The 23,559-nt window shown below is 38.3% G+C and overlaps 1 protein-coding gene and 1 pseudogene across 1 annotated transcript in view; both read right to left on the bottom strand.

The window, feature by feature from the left end:
• Positions 1-23,559, bottom strand: part of TEC (tec protein tyrosine kinase) — a 131,496-nt gene that overhangs the window by 55,654 nt on the left and 52,283 nt on the right. The window lies entirely within an intron of this gene.
• Positions 7,922-9,111, bottom strand: LOC123804032 (eukaryotic translation initiation factor 1 pseudogene; annotated as a pseudogene).

Below are 23,559 nucleotides of genomic sequence, written 5' to 3'. Positions count from 1 at the left end.
GACGCTATATCCTTTCCTCGTTAGACTAATATGTGAATGGCAGCGCTACAGTTGTGCAGTGCCCACCCTGCACAATACCAGGGAGCCCTAATGAGGCTCACTTCACTCCGCTGATGCAATAGAGTCAGCTCACGCCAGTTCATGAGAGCCTACCGAGCATACCAATTCCCTGCTCCACTTTCAATGTCATGTTGGTGGCTGGAAATCTACCACGGTGGGAGTATTTACACCCCAGAAACTGGCAAACCCTAACAATTAGGGCTTCTCCTTCAACTACCAATTGCTAAACATTTACTACACCACTGAACCCTTCATAAAAAAATCAAAGATGGAATTCCTGCCAGACAGGTTTGTTTGGTTTTGTTTTTTTGTTTTGTTTTGTTTTTGCCTAACCAAAGACAGCAAGCATATATGCATTTTAAAAAGAAAAGGCTGCATGAAAAGGTGTTCGACACTATTAGCCATAAAGGAAATGCAAATCAAAACCGCAAGGAGCCACCACTTCACACTAAGTAGGATGGCTAGAATCAACAAGACACATAATAACAAGTATCTTACTGAGGATGTGGAGAAACTGAAACCCTCATACATGTCTGGGGGTAATATAAAATATTGCAGCCCCCTTGGAAAACAGTCTAGCAATTCCTCAAAATGTTAAACATAGTTACCCAATGACATAGCAAGAGAAATGAAAACATAGGTCCACACAAAAACGTGTACATGAATATTCAGAGCAGCTCTATTCACAATAGCCAAAGAGTAAAACCAACCTCAAATATCCATCAACGGATGAATGAATAGACAAAATGTGATATATCCATATAATAGAATAGTATTTAGTTATAAAAAGAAAGGAGGTATTGATACATGCTACAATATGAATGAATCTTGGAAACATTTTGCCAAGTAAAAGAAGCCAGACACACAAAAAGTAGCATATTATATGATTCTATTTATAGGAAACATCCAGAATAGGCAAATCTATAAGGACAGGAGGCAGATTAATGGTTGCCAAAGGCAGGGAAGAGGGGGGAATAGGGATTGACTGCTTAATGTGTATAATCTTTCTTTCTTTCTTTCTTTCTTTCTTTCTTTCTTTCTTTCTTTCTTTCTTTCTTTCTCTTTTTCTTTTTCTTTTTCTTTTTTTAAATCCATTGCTTTCCTCTTGTGGCCTTCCTTGTATCATCAGTCTTTAGGATTCTACCATGTTTACTCTATTTGTTTACACTGGCAGCCCTTCCCTTTGAATATTTTAGTGAACTTCTTGATAGCTTCCAGCTGTTTTTTTTTTTCTTCTCTCCTCTGTTTTGAGGTATGACCAAAGCTACATACAGTTTTTCAAGTGTTAATTACATAATTTTGTGCCATCTGGATTTATATGATCTAATATTTTCTGACTTCAGATGATTGATAATGACAATCAAATGAGCATTAATAATGATAACTATTTTTTTAAAGATGTAAAATGTTTTCACTACCATTTTCTAATAAGATTTTCACAACTGTGTGAAATAGGTAAGGCAGATGCTACTCCTTCTGCCTCTGTCCTGCAGGCACAAGATTATTGAGCTTCAGAGTAATTATGTGACTCCCTGGCCCCCAAAGACCAAACCAGCACTGGACCCCAAGTTTGCTGATTCCTGATTCTTACATTTGATAGTCATAGAGACTCTTAAATGCTAGCGGTAAAAGTGCAGAATGTTATGTGTAGAGCTTAGTAATTTAAATTTAGGGACTAAAAACAATTAGCAAAGAATCTAAACTTCTTTCTCAATAAAAACACACAGAAAAAATATTTCTAGTGATGTGCAGGTGTCCCTATAAAGGAGATGCAATTTTTATTGCAATTTAGGAATCAATGGATTATCTCTCGGAATGTATGGGAAAGCAGCTCATTTTTACTTTCAAAAGATACTTTAATGAATTTTTATGTAAAATAAGAGAAACCATGAATTCTAAGTTTTGTTGTGATTTTTTTTGCTCCTGATCACGTTATTTTTAAATTATTTTAAATATTTCATTCCCTGCCCCCATTTCTCCCACCCCCAAACCCCACCTTGGGCAACCACCAATCAGTTCTCTATATCCATAAGTTTGGTTTTCTTGTCACTGTTGGGTTTTTGGTTATATTTTTTAGATTCCACCTATAAGAGAAATCATACAGTATTTGTCTTGTTCTGACTGATGTATTTCACTTAGCATAATGCCCTTGAGGTCCATCCATGTTGTCGCAAATGGCAAGATTTCATTCTTTTTTATGGCTGAATAATACTCCATTATATATGCATACCACATCCTCTTTATCCATTCATCCATTGGTGAATACTCAGGTTGTTTCCTTATCTTGGCTATTGTAAATAATGCTGCAATTAACATGGGGGGGTGCATATATCTTTTTGAGTTAGTGGTTTTTTTTTTCTTCAGATAAATACCCTGGAATTGCTGGATCATATGGTAGTTCTATTTTTAATTTTTTAAGGAACTTCCATATTGTTTTCCATAGTGTCTGCACCAATTCACGTTCCCACCAAAAAGCACAAGAGATCCCATTTCTCCACATCCTCACCAATATCTGTTATTTCTTGTGTCTTTGATTATAGCCATTCTAACAGGTGTGAAGTGATTTCTCATTGTGATTTTGGTTTGCATTTCCCTGATTGTTAGCGATGCTGAGCATCTTTTCATGTACCTGTTGGCCATCTGTATATCTACTTTGGAAAAATATGTATTCAGATCTGCCCATTTTTAAATCAGATTGGTTTTTGGGGGGTTGGTTTTTTTTTTGTTTTTTGTTTTTTTGCTATTGACTTGTATGAATTCTTTATATATTTTGGATATTAACCCCTTATCATATATATATGATTTGCAAATATTATCTCCCATTCAGTAGGTTGCTTTTTCATTTTGTTGATGGTTTCCTTCGATGTGCAGAAGTTTTTTAGTTTGATGTAGTCTCCTTTGTTTATTTTTGGTTTTGTTGCCTTTACCTGTGGTGTCATATCCAAAAAATCATCACCAAGACTATATCAAAGATTACCACCTAGGATTTTTATGGTTTCAGGTTTTAGGTTCAAGTCTTTCACCCATTTTGAGTTAATTTCTGTATATGGTATAAGAAAGTGGTCCAATTTCATTCTATTGCATGTGGCTGTCCAGTTTTCCAAACACCACTTATTAAAGAGATGGTCCTTTCCTCAGTGTGTATTCTTGGCTCCTTCTCATAAATGAATTGACCATATATGCGTAGGTTTATTTGGGAGCTCCTATTCTGTTCTATTAATCTATATGTCTGTTTTTATGCCTGTACCACATACTGTTTTGATTACCAAATCTTTGTAATACAGTTTGGAATCAGGGAGTGTGATACCTCCAGGTTTGTTCTTCTTTCTCAAAATTGCTTTGGCTATTTGGAGTCTTTTGTGTTTCCACAAAAATTTTAGGATTGTACCATTTCTATGAAGAATGCCATTGGAATTTTCATTGGAATTGCATTGAATATATAAATCACTTTGGGTTAGTATAGACATTTTAACAATATTAATTCCTCCAATTCATGAGCATGGAATATCTTTCCATTTATTTGTATCTTCAATTTCTTTCATTAATATCTTGTAGTTTTCAGCAAACAGGTTTTTTACCTCCTTGGTGAAATTGATTCCTAGGAATTTTATTCTTTTTGATGTAATTTATTTTTTTAAAAGATTTTATTTATTTATTTGATAGAGAAAGAGAGCTCGCACAAGCAGGGGGAGCAGCAGGCAGAAGGAGAAGCAGGCTCCCTTGACGAGCAGAGAGCCTGACATGGAATGCGATCCCAGGACCCTGGGATCATGACCTGAGCCAAAGGCCGCCACTTAACTGACTGAGCTAACCAGGAACCCTCTTTCTGATGGAATTTAAACGTGTTTGTTTTCTTAATGTCTCTGATAGTTTTTTATTGGTGTGTAGAAATGCAACAGATTTTTTTTTGTATTGATTTTGTGTCCTACAACTTTACTGAATTCATTTATTAGTTTTAACAGTTTTTTATGGATTCTAAAGAGTTTTTTTTTATATAATGTCATGTCATCTGCAAATAGTGATAGTTTTACTTCTTCCTTTCCGATTTGCATATCTTTTATTTCTTTTTCTTGCCTAATTGTTCTGACTAGGACTTCCACTACTATGTTGAGTAATACTGGTGAGAGTGGACATCCTTGCCTTGTTCCTGATCTTAGACCAAAAAGCTTTAAAGCTTTTAACTACTGAGTATGATGTTAGCTGTGGGCTTGTCGTATATGGCCTTTAGTATGTTGAGATATGTTCCCTCTATATCTGCTTTGCTGAGGGATGGGTTTTTTTGTTTTTGTTTTTGTTTTTTTAGATTTTATTTATTTGCGAGAGAGAGAGCTTGAGTGTGAGGAGGGGCAGAAGGAGAGGGAGAAGCAGAATTCCCACTGAGCAGACAGCCCAACACAGGGCTCAATCTGAGGACCCTGAGATCATGACCTGAGTCGAAGGCAGACACTTAACCAACTGAGCCACCTAGGCACCCCTGTTGAGAGTTTTTGTCATAAATGGAATTTGAATTTTGTCAAATGCTTTTTCTGCATCTATTGAGATGATCATATGACTTTTATCCATCATTTTGTTAATGTGGCAAGTTACACTGACTGATCTGCTGATGTTGAACTATCTTTGAATCCCTGGAATACGTTCCACTTGATCATGGCATATTAATACTTTTAACGTATTGTTAAATTCAGTGTACTGATATTTTGTTGAGGATTTTTACATTTATGTTCATAAGGGATATTGCTCTATAATTTTCTTTTCTTGTGACATTCTTGTCTGGTTTTAGTATCAGGGTAATGCAGGCCTTATATAATGAGTTTGGAAGAGTTCCTTCCTTTGTTGGAAGAGTTTGAGAAGGATTGGTATTAATTCTTCTTTGACTATTTGGTAGAATTCATCAGTAAAGCCAACGGGTCCTGGGCTTTTGTTTGTCAACAAGTTTTTGATTACCAATTTGATTTCCTTGCAAGTAATTGGTCTGTTCAGATATTCTATTTCTTCATGATTCAGTCTTCGTAGGGGGTGTGTTTCTAGGACTTTATTAATTTCTTCTAAGTTGTTCAATTTGATGGTATAAAATTGTTCATACTAGTTTCTTATGATCTTCTGCATTTCTGTGGTCAGTTATTAACGGCCCTTTTGTTTCTCATATTATTTCTTTGAGCCTTCTTTTTTCTTGATGAGTTCAGCTAAAGCTTTGTTGATTTTATGTTTTCAAAGAACCAGCTCTTAACTTCACTGATCTTTTCTACTGCTTTTTTAGTCCCTATTTCTTTTATTTCTTCTGTAATCTTTGTTATTTCCTTCCTTCTTCTAACTTTGAGCTTCATTTGTTCTTCTTTTTTTAGTTCTTTGGGGTATAAAGTTAGGATATTTATTTTAGACTTTTCTGGTTTCTTGAGGTATGCATTTATCACTATGTATTCCCTCTTAGAAACTTTTTTGTTGTATTCCATAAATTTTGGTATGTCATATTTTTATTTTCATTTGCCTCAACATGTTTTTTTTATTTCTCTTTTGATTTCTTCTTTGACCCACTGGTAGTTCAGCAGCATGTTGTTTAATCTCCTTATATTTGTGAATTTTCCAGTTTTCTTCACATAACTGATGACCACTTTCATACCACTGTGATCAGAAGAGATGCTTGATATGATTTTAATTCTCTTAAATTTATTTAGACTTGTTTCTAAAAGATCTATCCCAGAAAAAAAACTTCTCCAAGAAAACAGCTTATATACTCATCTGGAGCCCCAATTTTTGCAACTGCTGTCCAAAGGACACCTCCAGCTAGCTTGGCTCTGGTGGCCAGTGGGGCTTATGCTTGTGGTCCAGTAGGATTTTGTATATTTGCATACTTTTAAAAGCTGTTGTCTATGGGTCTGGCTCCCAATCAGCCTAAATCTAGATGCTGAGATCCTCTTCCCCTTTGAGATACTGACAGGTCTTGGCACATCCTCAACTACTAGGAGATATTAAAATTATAACAGGCTGCTTGGACAAGCACAAACAAGATCTAGAGCAAGGCTGAATGACAAAGTTCATGTCTTACATGGAACCACTCCTTTAGACCTGGGAAAAGTAGGTGTTTCACCTACTGCATAGAAACCAAAAGAGAGAGTCAAGAAAAATGAAGAAAGAGAGGAATATGTTCCCAATTAAAGAACAAGATAAAACCTAAGAAAAAAGCCTTAATAAAATAGAAGTAAGTAATTTACCCAATAAAGAGTTCAAAGTAATGGTTATAAAGATGCTCATTAAACTGGGAGAAGAATGGATGAACCCAGTGAGAACTTCATCAAAGAGATAGGAAATATACAAAAATATCAAGTGGAAGTCACAGAGCTGGATAATACAATAACTGAACTGAGAAACACACTAGAGGGGTTCAACAGCAGACTAGATGAAGCAGAAGAAAACATCAGTGAACTCAAAGACAAGGCAGTAGAAGTCACCCTATCAGAGCAGCCAAAAGAAAAAAGAATTTAAAAAAGTGAAGACAGCTCAAGGGACTTATGGAAAAATATCAAACAGACTAACATTCACATTATAGGGATCCCAGAAGGAGAAGAGAGAGATAAAGGGGCAGAATCTTATTTAAAGAAATAATGGCTGAAAACTTTCCTAATATGGGAAGTGAAACATGCATCCAGAGCCAGGAAGATCAGAATTCAATAAGATGAACCCAAAGAGACCGAAACCAAGATACATTATAATTAAAATCTCAGAAGTTAAAGACAAGGAAAGAACCTAAAAGCAGCAAGAAAAAAATTTTGTTACATACAAGGGAAATCCAATGAGACTATCAGATATTTCAGGAGAAACTCTACAGTCCTTAATAGAGTGACACAATAAAATCAGAGAGCTGAAAGAAAAAACTTCCAACAAAGAATATTCTACCCAACAAAGTTATTCAGAATTAAAGGAGAAATAGAGTTTTTCACAAAAGCAAAAGCCAAACAAGTTCATCACCACTAAACTGGACTGACAAGAAATGTGGTTTGGTTTTTTTTTTTAAGATTTAATTATTTATTTCAGAGAGAGAGACAGCACAGGGGGAGGGGCAGAGGAAGAGGGAGAGAGAAAATCCTAAGCAGACTCCCCACTGAGTGCACAGTCCAGTGTGGGGCTTGACCCCAGGACCCTGAAATCATGACCTGAGCTGAAATCAAGAGTTGGCTGCTTAACCGACTAAGCCACCCAGGTGCCCCATGGCCTTACAAGAAATGTTAAAAGAATTCATCTTTGAGCTGAAAGTAAAGGGTACTATTAGGAACAAGAAAACATGAAAGAATAAATCTCACTGGGAAGGTAAATATATAGTAAAGGTAGTGGGTTAATCACTTAACATGCAGTCTGAAGATTAAAAGATAAGAATAGTAAAAATAACTATGATTACAATTATTAGTAAGGGATACATAAGATTAAAAGAGTAAAATGTGACATCAAAAACACAAAGCAAGGGGGGAGAGTAAAAATGTAGAGTTTTAGAATATGATCAAACTTAAGTTGTTATCAACTTAAAACATATAAGTTGTTATATGTAAGCCTCAGGATAATCACAACGCAAAAACCTACAGTAAATACATAAAAGATAAAGACAAAGAAATATAAGTATACCATGAAAGAAAGGCATCAAATGATAGAGAGCAAGAGAAGAAAGAAGGAATAGAAAAGGAACTATAAAAAAAGCCAGAAAACAATTAACAAAGTGGCAGTAAGTACATACCTATCAATAATTACTTTAAATGTAAATGACTAAATTCTCCAATCAAAAGACACTGAATGGCTATATGGATAAAAAAAAAAACAAAAAACAAAAAACAAAAAACTAAGACCTATCTATAATGCTGCCTATAAGAGACTCACATTTTTTTTTCTTTTTGGCTCTTTTCAGTTTATTTCATGACGGAGTTACACTAGTCCAAGTTAAAAGCATATCCCAAATGGTTACGTTATACAAGCTGTGAGGTTTTTAAACTTGTGACAAGAGACAGAAGGGAAATTCTACTCATTTCAAGGAAATCCTCACTTAAACTTCACTGAGCCAAAAGCACTTAAAACCCTGAACCTTCAGCTGGTTGTCCTCAGCCGCTAGTCCAATCTCTCTGAATTGGCATATGTTCTTGCAGTGGTCACTCTGTAGCTGAATTACTTCTCCATATTCTGGATGTTCAATTACAGTACCATTATAAACAAAGTTCTTCTTGAACACTTTCATAGTTTCTTCTATCATAATCATCAGCAATCCCTTGGATAGTATTAAGGGTCTTCCTGCTTTTTCTCTGTTGATTCTTATATGGGTATAATCCTCAGTGCCAGCAGGAAGCAGATCATCACCCTTACTTGCAATCAGCAAAGACGTTGAAAGAGTGGAGGGTCCAGATAGCAGACATAAGATATGATTCCTTTTCCTCTGTTCAAATGGCCTGTGGAAGGCAGTGATGGGAGAAGGCGGGCACAGGGGAAGGAGCATCAGGAAGCAAGGGGGTTCAAGGGGGAGGCCACTGAGTCCTCAGAAGTGGTTCAGTGACTGGGGCCAAGAGACTCATTTTAGATGTAAAGACACAAACAGACCAAAAGCGAAGGGATGGAAAAAGATGTTACATGCAAATGGGAACCAAAAGAATGTTAGGGTAGCTACACTAATTTCAGAAAAAATAGACTTTAAAACAAAAACTGTAATAAGAATCAAAGAAGGGTATTACATAATGATAAAAGGGTCATTCCAACAAGAGGATATAACATTTGTAAATATGCATGCACCTAATATAGGAGCACCTAAATATATAAAGCAAATATTAACAGACGTAAAGGTAGAAATATACAGAAATACAGTAATAGCAGGGGTCTTTAATACTCCCACTTGCATCAATGGATAGAGCAACTAGACAGAAAATCAATAAGCAAATATCAGCCTTAGATGACATGTTAGACCAGATGGACTTAACAAATATGTATTTTTTTAAATTTGTCAGAGAGAGCGAGAACACAAGCAGGGGGAGTGGCAGGCAGGCAGAGGGAGAAGCACAGCCTGATGCAGGACTTGATCCCAGGGCCCTGGGATCATGACCTGACCCAAAGGCAGACACTTAACTGACTGAGCCACCCAGGCGACCCAGACTTAACAGATATTTACAGAGCATTCCAACCAAAAGCACCAGAATACATATTCTTCTCAATGTGTACACAGAACTTTCTCAAGGTTTCTGTTTGGGATGGTGAAAAGTTTGGAACTAGGGGGCATCTGGGTAGCGCAGTCGTTAAGCGTCTGCCTTCGGCTCAGGGCATGATCCCAGTGTTCTGGGATTGAGCCCCACATCAGGCTCCTCTGCTGGGAGCCTGCTTCTTCCTCTCCCACTCCCCCTGCTTGTGTTCCCTCTCTTGCTGGCTGTCTCTGTTAAATAAATAAATAAAACCTTTAAAAAAAAAAAAAAAGAAAAGTTTGGAACTAGAGAGTGGTGATTATAGCACAACATGATGAATGCACTTACTGCCACTGAACTGTACAGTTTAAAATGGTTAAAATCTTATAATTTTATCTGCATATTACCACAATAAGCAAAAAAAAAAAATAGCATTAGGAGAATTAAAAGATAAGACACAAAGTGCAAACAAATATTTGCAAAGCATATATGAACGAGGAGTTTGATTCAGAATACATATATCTTTTAAAAATAAATAAGAAAGAGCAGAAAACCTAACTGGAAAAAGGAGGGGGATGCCTGGGTGGCTCAGTCAGTTAAGTGTCTGCCTTTGGCCCAGGTCATGATCCCAGGGTGTTCGGATCGAGACCCACTCTGGGCTCCTTACTCAGCAGGGAGTGTGCTTCTCCCTCTGCCTGCTACTCCCCCTGCCTGTGCACGCACGTGCTCTCTCTCTCTCTCTCTCTCTGACAAATAAATAAATAAAATCTTTTTTAAAAAAAGAAAGAGAAAAAAAGGAGGAAAAATATTTAAATGGGCATTTCAACAGAAAGTAAATGCCAATGGACACTGAAAATGCTCACACTTGCACATCCTCTGTAGTAATCAGAGAAATGCAGGTTGAAAAAACAGTGAAACACCACTATCCACACGCCAGAACATGGCTTCTCAGAGGCAGGGGTGAAGCTCAGGGCTGAGAACAGGGAAGTTCCAAAGTCTGAGCAGAAAGTAGGGAGGGGAGGGTCTCCTCTTCCCCATAGCCAATAACCACTGCCAGTATATGTGGACACTTAATAACTATTTTAAGATCTAAGAATCATATGTGGCCATGAAAAAGATGAAATGGTGAATGAAAAGATGAAAAGGTGAATTACATAAATCCAATTTCGTCATTTTAAGGTAGAAACTGGGGCACTGACTGGATTAACGACCTCCCCAAGGTCAAACTGGCTAGGGGAGCCAAAACTAAACCTTAAACCTTCCCCTGCCATTTCATGTTCCACTGCGCCCCAGTGTCTTGATGGGCAAGGGCCAAATTTTGTCACTACCCACTCATAACCCTCTAAAATCTTCCTATCACATTAAAAAAAAAAATCCAAAGTCTTTTCCGTGGCCCAAAAAGCCATCCATGCGTGATCTTGCCCAGGTCTCCGGCCTCCTCCCCCACCACACCCCAACTCACCCTTCTCCCCCTTCCATGCCAGCCCCTTGGCCTCTCTGCCGTTCCTTGATAAGAAAGCACTTGCTGCCCCTCTTGAGGCCTTGCATTCCTGGCTTCCCCTCCCCTGGGGTTTCCAGATGGCCTGCCTTGTTCTTCCTAAGATCTCCATTCCCCGCCCCCCACCACCTACCAAAAAAACCCAAAAACAAGCAGACAAACCAAAAAAACAAACAAAGTGGGAGATATGTATTGGCTTATCTGTATGCTGTCTTGTCTTTCTCCTCTAAAATGTAAGTCCATGAGAACAGGACATTTGTTTTATATACTCTCTGTGTCCTCAGAGCCTAGAACAGCATCTACCACTAAATAGGCACTTAAAATATTTTTGTTAAATTAATTGATTCAAGTAAAAAGATTTTTTTTTTTTCTGGAAAAGTAGGGTAGAGGTATCTAGGGAACTTCCAAGTCAAATGGCCTGGGTTTGAACCTTATTACCCCACCAACTGGTAGTGATTATGAGTTATAAATCTAGATTTCTGTGCTTTTAAATTTTATATTTCAGTCGATTCAGAAAGTTCACCGTTCCTGGTTGTGTACGTTCTTCTACCTCCCCCCATGAATACTTCCCTCCAGCACACAGTTTCTAACTTGCTCAGCAAAGAAAAATTTAACCCCACCCTTTTGTATATTCCTACTTCCAATTTCAAATGCTTTTATTTTTGTTAACTTTTTAAAAATTGTTTTCGTCTCATGATTTGGATTAAATTTAATAGAAAATAACCCTTTTCTAGCAAAGCTGGTAAGAGAAAGTTGTGCCTCTATGTCGTATTTAGAAATAGCTTAGTATACTGGCCAATTACACAATAGATTTGTAAAGATCAAGAGCTTGACTACATATTAACAATACCTAATTAGAACAAACATACTATGAAAACCTATTCACAAGAGTAGTTCTAACCATCAAACACTCGGGAATTCATTTAACACGAAAAGTCTCGTACGTCTAAAAACAACTCTCAAAGTATTAAAGAGAAATAAATGTAACAGAAGCAGACATATCACTTTGCTCTTGAAAGGAAGACTTTTAAGAACATATTAGAAATGTGTTTGTTTCTTAGGTATTGTACAGTGGAGATGCCTGCGGGTATCTCACTGGCAGAATTTATAGACATTGTCAGATATTAGAACAAATCAAGTCTTCCGTGCTCTGCAGAAACGGATCCAGGTTTTGAGTGGCCTAAAGCTTATACACTTTAAGAAGAAGGCTCTCTTTTTTTCAGTGCAAAATTATGAATACAAAACTGCTAGGGTCCTTCCAGGAACCTGAGAAAGGGCTCTGGAATTACATCTCTAAGCTTACTTTTCTTTCACTTCACAGTAGATGCACCTCTGGTGAATGAAAATGTCAAAGTGAAGGAACAGCACATTTCCCACAACCAGTACCCTGCCCGTGCTCCACTGACAAAGGTCCAGAGGAAAACGTTCACAGCACAGGGTCCCCTCTGAGACTTCTACCAACACAGGCTCAGAGATGCCTGGAATGTGAAACAGCCCTACTCTGAGGTATGCATTTCCACCAGTTACCACAAACCCCAAAATGCAATGGACTGCAAGCAACAGAGATCGATTTAGAGAGTGGATCCCTTGTGATACTAGGAGAATGACACAGTTATGCTTATTCCAACAATGTCTAGATGGGAAAGCCAGAGGCAAGAGCCAAAATCCTGAAACGCAGACAAAAAAAGACAAAAGTGGGTGGCCATGAAACGTACCTCGTGTGTATAGCTATTACAGCAACTGCTGGTGATTATATGGCACTTACTGTATGCCAGGAGCTGTCCTGACCACTTCCCATATAGTGATCCATTCACTCCTCATCAAAACCTGTGAGGGAGGTACTACCTTCTCCCCAGTTTGAAGATGAGGAAAACAAGGCATAGAGGTTAGGTAACTTGTCCAAGGTCATGCAGCTAAAAAGTAATAAATTTAGGATTTAAACCCAGGTAATCTGGCTCCAGAGTCCATAGTCTTAATCTCTCACTCTTGAATGCACAGAAATTCTATTAATTGGGAAATGGGCTGTAAACCACGACTGAAGTTCCCTATAATTAAGAGGGAACAGAAAATTGCTGATAACCAATTCCAGAACCTCAGGAAATACACTGTTTCATCCAGTGGATGTTGGTTTTGTTTCCTGCAGATATTTCAGTCACAACCTCTATCCTTAGAAAGTGATTAAATGTGACATCTGAAAATAAAGGAATGACTGTGTTTTAAAAAAAAATCTGAATTACCTATTGGATCTTTAGCATAAAGCTACTCATCTTTTTCCAAGAAAATTCAAATTCTACCATTTATCTTGATGATGTGCTATAATCAATCCTAGTCAGGGCTGAACTAACCCAAAAATTCTGTTTATTTTACTCTTGTAAAAAATGTTAAGGAAAGTTAATAATATATTATAGAAGATTTATAGGGGGTCCTTATCAGCTGTGACACTGGTCTCTCCTGTTGGGATTGACTATGAACGTGAATAAATTCATGTTGAGTTATTTTTGAGTGTTTTCTGTGAAGAACGATTTCAAGTATTTCTGAAATGAACTATTTAACCAAACCCACTTTAAAGTCCTTAAGAGTTACCATCTAAGTATAACCCTTTTCAACCTCTTTCATATAACCACTCCCAGAAATATTTTCTTCACGTAGGTCTCTCTTCCACAAACTCAAATTTACTTGCAAGCCTAGGACTCCCACCGCCTCCCAGGAGGGCAGTGAGGAAAAAAGAAACACAAATCAACAATGTTAAAAGAACTCCCTTTTAAAGGTCTGATACATAAAGCCAAAGCAGGGAAGGAGGAAGGAAACTATGTATACAGGTGGTCAGTGGAGTTATGTTTAAGGAAGTCCCCCTTTGCGGTCAGTAGCACAATGCGGTTTAACAGATAGCACGTTCACCAGAAAGATAAGACATCTTAGTTCACCTAGTCAAAGGAGATGTCAATTCAGAGATGACCTGACTTTGTCCCCCAGTTTCTTCACTTGTAAAATATATGGTGGATAAATGTGTTGGTTATCGTCAGATACACTTTACGGAGATATTACAGAGAACAAAGCATTGCAAGTATGCATGCAAAACCCCTGTACTTTTGTGAAATCTAAACTAAGTAAAATTGAAGAACAGAAAGAAACCTTGAAATCCTGTATGTGCAACCACCCATTTACACGTGGAAACCCAAGGGCAAGTCAAGTTCAAGAGTCACAGGCAAGGGGCGCCTGAGTGGCGCAGTTGTTAGGCGTCTGCCTTCGGCTCAGAGCGTGATCCCAGCGTTCTGGGATCCAGTCCCACATCAGGCTTCTCCACTAGGAGCCTGCTTCTTCCTCTCCCACTCCCCCTGCTGTGTTCCCTCTCTCGCTGGCTCTCTCTCTCTGTCAAATAAATAAATAAAATCTTTAAAAAAAAAAAAAAAAAAGAATCCTACAACAGTGGAACACAAGGATGAGAACTCCAGCTCCACAGTAGAGCAATCCAGCATAAGAAAATGTGTCATCATAAACTTATAAAAGTAGAACTAGAGCTTAACCAGACTATAAGCTTAAGAAAGCCAGAATCATGCATCTTTTAATTACTCCATCTCTAGCATACCATACATACTCAGTAAGTCTTTGTTGTACAAATAATGAATAAACTAAAACAAGTGATGTGAGTCCTACATAACAAAAGCGTATGGACTTATGGCCTCTCTTCTGCCAGGAAATATATAAACAACATATTAATATATATTTAAATAAATATATTTCATAAATCCATAAGTGTTTATGATTTATAAATTCTATAACATATAATTCTATATATAATTCATAAATATGCAGATATATATATATATATAATGTACACATTCCTCTAAAATGAGAAAAATTCAGTTTACAATCTCATGAGCAGGGAATTATACCTATCCATGCTCCTTTTTGCTGTAGCAAATAAAATTAAGGAACAGCTATACCTATGTGGTTATGTGGAATAAAGAGAGAATGGAAAAAAGTTTTCTCATACAACTAGGATAATCAGGGCAAAGGGGAATTCCCTTCCCACAATCTATTAAAAATTACTAGACATTTCATTTAAGTCTCTTACTTACTCATTGAATTTTATTTATTTTATTTTTTTTAAGATTTTATTTATTCATTCGACAAAGAGAGAGACAGCCAGCGAGAGAGGCAACACAAGCAGGGGGAGTGGAAGAGGAAGAAGCAGGCTCCCAGCGGAGGAGCCTGACATGGGGCTCGATCCCAGAACGCCAGGATCATGCCCTGAGCGAAAGGCAGATGCTTGACTACTGAGCCACCCAGGTGCCCCTCATTGAATTTTATTTAACAAACAGCTATATTTGGTGCAATTTTTCATTTTAGGTGTTTAGTAACATGGAATCATGCAAGTATTATAGTCAATTCTCTATGATTAAAAATTAAAAAGGTAGGGGCGCCTGGGTGGCACAGCAGTTAAGCGTCTGCCTTCGGCTCAGGGCGTGATCCCAGCGTTATGGGATCGAGCCCCACATCAGGCTCCTCTGCTGTGAGCCTGCTTCTTCCTCTCCCACTCCCCCTGCTTGTGTTCCCTCTCTCGCTGGCTGTCACTATCTCTGTCAAATAAATAAATAAAATCTTTAAAAAAAAAATTGAAAAGGTAAATGAGCTTCAGTAATAAGACTATAACAATGTTTTAATTATCTGAAGTAGTAATCAGCAAACTTTAATATTTTATCTTAGAAGTACTGTGTATTCACAAAACCTAAAGGCCAATAATGGCAGGAGTTCTCCTAATAGAATCAATTGCTGAATAACACAGGTGTTTCTAAGCTCCCGTCAGATAGTTCTCTATGTGCACCTGACCAGCATCAACCAATGGCTAAGACTTAGCATGTCCTAAACAACCCAGAAACAGCTCAACATGCAGTTTCACTTTCTCAAATTGCTGTAGGTTTTCTTCTGAGAGTCCAAGCTCTAGTTGTTTAAAATAATGTCCACATTTTAGTTTGGGGTAGAGGATAACACTAATAAATACCAAATAAGAAGGCAGTTTTGTTTCTAAACTGTTTCTAAATAATGCACCTCCTTAAAAAAAAAAAAAAGAAAGAAAAGAAACAAAGTCGTGTGAGAAGTAACTATCACAATGTCCCTAAATATCTTTTTGCTTCCCCAAAACACTAACTGACCACCTCCATCATAATTATTGCCAACAAAAACTTTTTTGAGAACCTAATGGGTGCAAGGCATTGTGTGATATGTTTTAATTATGAGGCAACAAACTTTGCCCTCAAGGAGATTATTACGTAGTTCATGAGGGGGAAAAAAAGACTATAATAATAAAAATACAAATAAATTTAACAGTAATTTTAAAAGGGCAAGACACTTATAACCGATATGCAGGGAGAGGGGAGGACTAGAGATAAAGGGAAGGAAACTATTATGTGCAACAAGAGCAAAGCTGCAAAGGCAGGGAAGTGATCAGTATTTTTAAGCAAAGGTGCCCGAACAGTCACAGAAGGTGTCTGTTCTGTGAATAACTATATTGTACCCATTGTGTCAGTGCTCTCACCTACTTGGGCAACCCAAACGCATCCTTCCCAGAACTAAGGCAGTACAATCAGAGGCTAACTCAGGAACATTCAGGTCTGAGTTGTGGTCCAGGTTTAGCAATCAGCTTACTGGGTGAACTTGAGCAGACTGTCATCTTACCCTCAGTTCCCACAAGTGAAAAATTTGAGGGTCATTCTTTATAATACCTTCAAGCTCTAAAATTGTATAATTCTAAAAAAATAAAATAAAATTGTACAATTCTTCTTTATTACTAACAAATCAATTATCACCTTGTATGGGTAATTGTCAGTTACAGAAATCTATATAGGTCTAGAATGGAACATTCCACAAACACACCAAATCCCCTTATACTCCAGGGCCTTTGCACATGCTGCTCCCACTGTATGGAATGGGCACTCCCTGCTCAACATTGCTCATACTCCAACTCTTGGCCAAGTGGAGGCCTCCAACCCTTCCCCAACCTTCACCACCCCCTAAAATCCATAGAATCTACACTTTGGCCACCAAAGCTTCCTCCACACATATAGTTTGTTCTCTTTAAGTGTCCCTCAGGATAAGTGCTGTCATACCTATCTTCACCAACAAACACTTACTAGAAACTACTAATTACAGAAGTAGCTTCAAAGACTTCTAAGAATCCCCAACCCAATAGTTCATGATGCAACAGAGAAAAATAAAACTTGCATGTTACAAAAATCATGATGTCAAACATAGTTCTTTTTTTCAAAAACTGCAAGAAGTTTCACACATTTCCAATTCAGAGAAGTTTCTTTCAAGATAGACAGGTGGGAAAACAAAAGTAAGGAGAAACACTATGTTTATTTCAACTGTGATGCCATTTCCAAACATTCTGGGAACTGGTCTTTTCCTAACTCCCTTCAGCGCCTATGACACAGTCTTTTGAATATATTCAGTGGGAAAATTGCTAAATAAAACTTTGAGGGAAATTTGACTTTTTGATATCACTAAAAATTGCTGAGAGCTAAGTCTTTTTTCTTTAAGATTTCTTTATTTTAAAGAGAGAAAGAGCTTGCATGGTGAAGGAAGGGCAGAGGGGGAGGGAGGGAGAGAGAGAATCTCCAACAGACGCTGTGCTGAGCCAGCGCGGGGCTCGATCCAGTGACCCCGAGATAATAACGAGCTGAAACCAAGAGTCAGACACTTAACCAACTGTGCCACCCAGGCACCCCACTGAGAGCTAAGTCTTGCAAATAAACACTAGGTAATACCATTTCTGACCAAAAATACTGATTTTCCTTATACTCTTTGTCTCATCATAATACAAATAATCAATGAAGAAAACACAGCTATCATAGCCAGATCCAGGAGTGTTTTGCAAGATCTAAACTATTTTTATTATTTCTATTTGTAAGTAGCATGAGGACTAAACCTTTGATTAAATGCCCTCTTTGTTTACTAGTAATTACTGATACTGTACTGTTCTTCAGAACATGATTCATGTGCCCAGCAACTGTTTTAACACAGAAGAAGAAAAACTTAAAACTGAAGGTGGGAGGAGGATATGGAAACAGGAATACGTGACTTTTACTCATCCTAGTGGACCAGACTAAAATAATTTCTTTGGCAGGAGGGGCATCTTCAGCTTCTAATGATGACCATGAGAATGAGAGAAGAACAGACTATAACGGTTTTTAAATCTGATTTCACGTTTGTGGACATGCACACACAATCACTGAATATTCTTAAGATAGTTGGCATTTTATAGTACGTAACAAAAAACAGCATCTCTTCCACACATTTCTCCTCCTTGCACCATGGACATTAAAAAACTTTATGTCTTGACCAACCAAATGCAATACATCACCTGGGATTAGATCCCAGGCTTGGCAAAGGGAGGAGGTTGAGAAATAGCTATGAAGTCACCAGTGGCATGATGAATGAAATTTGACCATGGACCCCAGATTTGATAATAGTGTTGTATTAGTGTTAACGGTCCTGACATTGATCATCATACTGTGCTTAGAAAAAAGAATGCCCTTGTCCTAGACAATACACAGAGATCTTTCAAATGGTAAAAGGGGCAATGTCTACAACTTTCTCTCAAATGGTTCAGAAAACAACACGCAATTAAAGAGAAAGACAGAGACCAAGATGACAGAGCAAATGGGGCAACTAGAGGCAATTTGTGAATCTGAGCAAAGGTTACTTGGGAGTTCCTTATACTATTCTTCCAACTTTCTTGTAAGTTGAAACTACCGCAAAATAAAAAGCCAGAAAATTTTAGGAATGGTATTCTCCCTGCTTCTGTCTTAAATAGGTTTCCACCTCCTAGAGAAAAAAAAAAAAAGTGAATATTAGTATATAAAAATAGATTAATTTGGCAAATTAAGGGGGTAAAGCAGATCCTAGGACTTCAGACCTGCATCCTGGCTCTTTAACGTGACTAATGATGAAACTCAGATCCAGGACAGTCGGTAAGAAAACAGATATGAGTGAGAAGTGATAGAAGAAACATGAGAAAGGAAACTGAGGCACAAGACAAGGAGCTGATACAACCTACTTTCAGAAACAAAGAAACTCAACTCCAATAAGAAAATGAGTTTTCATGGGATAATATAGTTGAGCATTTTCAGAGCCAAAAAAACACCCTGGTATACTAACCACTATACTGTCTGTGGGGTATTTAGAGCCATCCCACTTTTCCAAGCTGGTGAACTACCTGGTAACCTCTAAAGTCTGATGTAAATGCTTCCAACTGACCTGTAAAAGAAACTATTTTTTCCACTCCACACCCACTCCCCAGAATCCAAAGAAGTGCTGGAAGTTTTACATGTTGAGGCAGTGATTAGAAGGGCCCTGTAAAGCTATGCTTCCCACTGGGAGGTCTACTTAGTCTAAAGATAAATAACTAAAACACAAACATCACATCATCTCAGAGCCTTAATAGGCTCTTATCCCTCTATTACTAATAGTCCCCAGGTTCCCAGGGTTGGTCAAGCGAACAACCCTATATGACCCAAAAGACGGAAATATGGGAGGTTAATCAGGGTATTCAAGAAACAGGCATGATTATACTTATAACTGATTGCCTCCACCATCCTGACAGTTAACCTGGGTGAAAAATAAAATTCCAAGCATCACATTACAAAGGATGTTTGAATAAAACAAGAGAAGCATGCATGGCGTAATAGGAGAGATTCAGATACCGACTCTGCTACACAGGAGCAGTGTGACAACCTTTCTGGTTGTTCACGATATATGTTTAAGATAAACCTGTCCTGCCTGCTTCTAAAGGTTGAGGCTTGCCCATCCCTCCTTTGATTCTTCCAGCTGGTACTGAGTACTCAAGCTCTGCTCTAGACCCTCAGAAATACAAAGATGGAAAAGCAATGAGACATGACCTCAAAGAGCTTAAAGTCCAATGGGGGACACAGATATGTAAATAAAGGCAGGTAACCAAGATGCCAGCAACAAAAATATGTATAGGGTGCAGGGGACTGAGGTGGGGTAGGGATTCTACCTTTGGTGGGAGGAATACAGGAAAGCCTTCAGAGAAGGTAGGCACTGAGGTGAGTTAGAAAAGATGAGTATTGGGCGCCTGGGTGGCTTAGTCAGTTAAGCGTCTACCTTCAGCTCAGGTCATGATCCCAGGGTCATGGGATAGTCTCACCTTGGGCTCCTTGCTCAGCAGGAAGCCTGCTTCTCCCTCTCCCTCTGCCTGCCACTTCCCCTGCTTGTGTGTGCGCGTGCGCACTCTCAAGAATAAATAAATAAAATTAAAAAAAAAAAAGAAAAGAAAAGATGGGTATTTGCTAGGTACTCAACATATTTTTGATGTATAAAATAGATAGTGGGATGGACAGATGGACCCTTGTGGGCTGGTAGAGGAATGTATCACTCCAAGTAGACCGAACAATATTAAGAAAGGCACAACGTGAAAGAGCAACTGTAGGTCGAAGACACAGCAGCAGGTGGAGGAAGGAAAGAGGGAAGACAAGGGAAAATGGCATCACATACTTTGTACTCCAAGCTAAGGAGTTTTTACTTGGTCCTAGAGAAGATACAAAGCTACACGTTTTAAATATACCCATGATGCCTGCTAAATAAAACATTAAGGTCCAAGGGTAGAATCAAATAGGAAAGTCACCCATCAAGAGAGTGGAGTTGGGAACTATAATAAAGTTGTAACTGAAGGAAGGAGAATTCACGGCATGAGGTAAAAGATCAGAGGTGTGCTGGGTTGAAATAGAAATGACAAAGGAGGAGTTAAGAGTGTAAAGAGATAAATGGGTAGAAGAATACTGTTTTATAAAATCCAATTATATAATGGCAGAGCCAGGACAAAAACCCTGCCTAGTGCTAATTTTCTTCTACTAAAAAGAAAATTAAAAAAAAAAATCATAACTGAAAGTAGTAAGTAAAAACATTCTTGAGGCACCTGGGTGGCTCAGTTGGTGATTTCAGCTCAGGTCACGATCTCAGGGTCATAAGATTGAGCCCCACGTTGGGCTCCGTCCTCAGTGTGGAGTCAGCTTGAGATTCTCTCTCTCCTTCTCACTACACCCCTCCCCCCTTGCTCTAAACAAATAAATAAATAAAATCTTTAAAAAGTATTCTCAAAAGCTTTAAAATAAAGCTTTATCTGTGTTACAGAGAAATCTAATAGACTTTTTCCTAATTTGCCCCAGAATATCAAGGTTGTTTCAGAGATAGGCTTTAAAGAGATAGCCTTGCAATTCACTAGCGAATGACCTTGTACAAGTTTTTAAAACCTTCTAAGCCTGGCATCACTCATTTTTTAAGTGGGGGCACTAATAAGACATTTGTTTTGAAGAATAAAGGAAATAATGTATGTAAAGTACTTAGCACAGTGCCTGGCCTGTATGTGATACTCAATAATTTGTGTCACTATTACTACACTAATGTGCAGACAATGGTCCTAAGAGACTGCTACCTGAGAAAGGCCTGCTTACCAGGCTGACCCTTGACTGGCATCTGGGAACTTGGACTTTGAGAGGATCCTACTATTTCCAGCACTGATAAAAAGAGCTCATTGTGCTTAAGCTATTTGTACAAATAATATGGTTTATGCTGAACACATATTTACCTCCTGGAGTCTGGAATTTTGGTACATGACAGAGAGAAGGTGCTTATGTGGCCAGCCTCCAACAAAAACCTTGGGTGCTGAGTCTCTAATGTGCTTCCCTGGTAGACAACATTTCATAATTGTCACAATTGAATGCTAGAAGAATTTTGCACACCCTTTGAAGACTCCACTGAGAAAAGGCTCTTGCAAGCTTGTGCCTGGTTTCCTATAGATTTGCCCCATGTGCATTTTCCCTTTACTAATTTAGTTCTGTCTCCTTCATGGTCACAAATCACAGCCATATAGATAACTAGATGCCAAGTACTATGAGTTCTCCTAGTGAATTACCAAACCTGGGGACAACCTTGGGGATCCCTGACAAAACCAGTCTCCCTACTCCTCAACTTTTTAAACTATTTGCCAGTTTCTATACTGGAGCAGTACTACAGACAACAAATGAACCAAATCAGTAGCACCAAAGTCCAATTACAAAAAGTTTCTGGCACCTGGGTGTCTCAGTTGGTTAAGCAGAGTCTGCCTTTGGCTCAGGTCATGATCCCAGGGTCCTGACCCAGGATCCCAGGAGCCTGCTTCTCCCTCTCCCATTCCCCTTGCTTCCGCTCTCTCTCTCTCTCCTTCTGTCAAATAAATAAATAAAATCTTCTTAAAAAAATAAATAAAAAACAAAAAGTTCCTGGTTTCTTATCTAATGATAACTGTAGATTTACACAATACTTGAATTTTTTTTATTCCAAATCTCACCATCTAGAAATCTCTCCACTCCTTGTTTTCTCACCATTATTTAATAGACCTTTTTCCTGATTAAGCTCCAGCCCTGCTCTTCCCTGAATTCCATCTCAATTCCACATGGAGCTTCCCCTGGCGTGTCAGGGGGTCTAACCCACACGTCATTTATTTCCCTGACCAGAGAACAAGATCACTTACGAAACACCTGAGGTCCTGTGTTTCGTGTGTTATTCTGAGTAAGATCAAACAACATCAATGCCAGGAAGATCTCTTATCAGTTCATTAAAATATGCAGAAACATGAGCTAATTGAGGGCTGAAAGAGCAAGGAGGACAAGTGAAAGAATGGCCCACAGCAGAAACCGAAACACAACTTTGCAAATACCAGACTTGGAAGAAACAGCTTGACTGAATTTCTCATCATCTAAAACAGAGTTCCTTAGCATACTTTGAAAAGCACAATAAACTGTATTTAATAGGAAGAAATGCTTGTTGCCATCATGTTGAAGGAGCTGGGGTTCAGACAACCAGAGGAGGATGGATGTCTGAGTCACATTATGATTAACTGAGAGTTTTAATAAAGCATTAATGGCACTTAATTGCCATGAAGACACTAGAATCATAGTGATTAGATCAATCGATAACCTACCCACAGTTTTTCTTTTAAAAACAGAACTATGAACAACTAAAATAAATATCTCTAGGGCTATTTATTCTAACCCCTGAGTGCCCCCATGGTTTTTCTAATCTACCTTTAGTCTTACATTTTTAACAAAATATTATATTTCAAATATCTAATGATTCTTTTGAGTTACCCACATCACAGCTCTTTTTGGATCAGAGCTTCTGGGGCTGGGGATATGGAAACCGGAATGTTCGTCCATGGAAAACAGAGAACAAAGCATATTAACTGACACAGGGAAGAAACATGATAATGGGGTGCTACTGGGCTTACTTAGAAGCCAGGCGGAGAGTTGTCAGGCAGGAACTCAGCCCAGTATGGTCAGACTTTTATTTTTACAAAAATTCAGATTCTTATCTTAAAATTCCCAACTTTTTATTATGGACAACGATTTATTTTTAACTGTGAGAGGCAAACAAATCTGCAACCACATTTCAAGCTGAAAGTCCTAAATGTGTTAATGAATGTCTGTCCCTAAGAAAAGAATCCAGGAGGGATCATTGCAGGAGTGGGAATGAAAGCAGGACGAGGCTCACTGGGCCAATCGGCAGCCAGAAAGGAGGTGGACCCTGATGCTAAGTGTCCGGAGCTGGGTATTTATGTGTTGTGACAACCTCCTCCTTCTGTCCTTTGTGGTCCTCAGAGTGGTTGAGGCTGCTCCCAGGCAAGACAGTGGGCCAGATTCGGAAATAAAAAGGGGTCCCACTGTTCTCTTTATTCCACTTAATCTAAAACAATTAGGGCATTTTAAACTTTGTATATTTACCATCTTCAAAGTGACCTAACAATTGCAGCATATTTCAATTGTATCAGTCCAGATCTCTAAGCAGATAATATCGGTTTCCGAGGCT

Source organism: Ursus americanus, chromosome 8 (genome assembly GCF_024610735.1).
Source record: "Ursus americanus isolate L20-20 chromosome 8, mUrsAme1.1.p, whole genome shotgun sequence".
NCBI classification, from domain to species: Eukaryota; Metazoa; Chordata; class Mammalia; order Carnivora; family Ursidae; genus Ursus; species Ursus americanus.
Note: the sequence above shows the minus strand (reverse complement) of the source record. Positions and strands in the feature narration are given on the sequence as shown.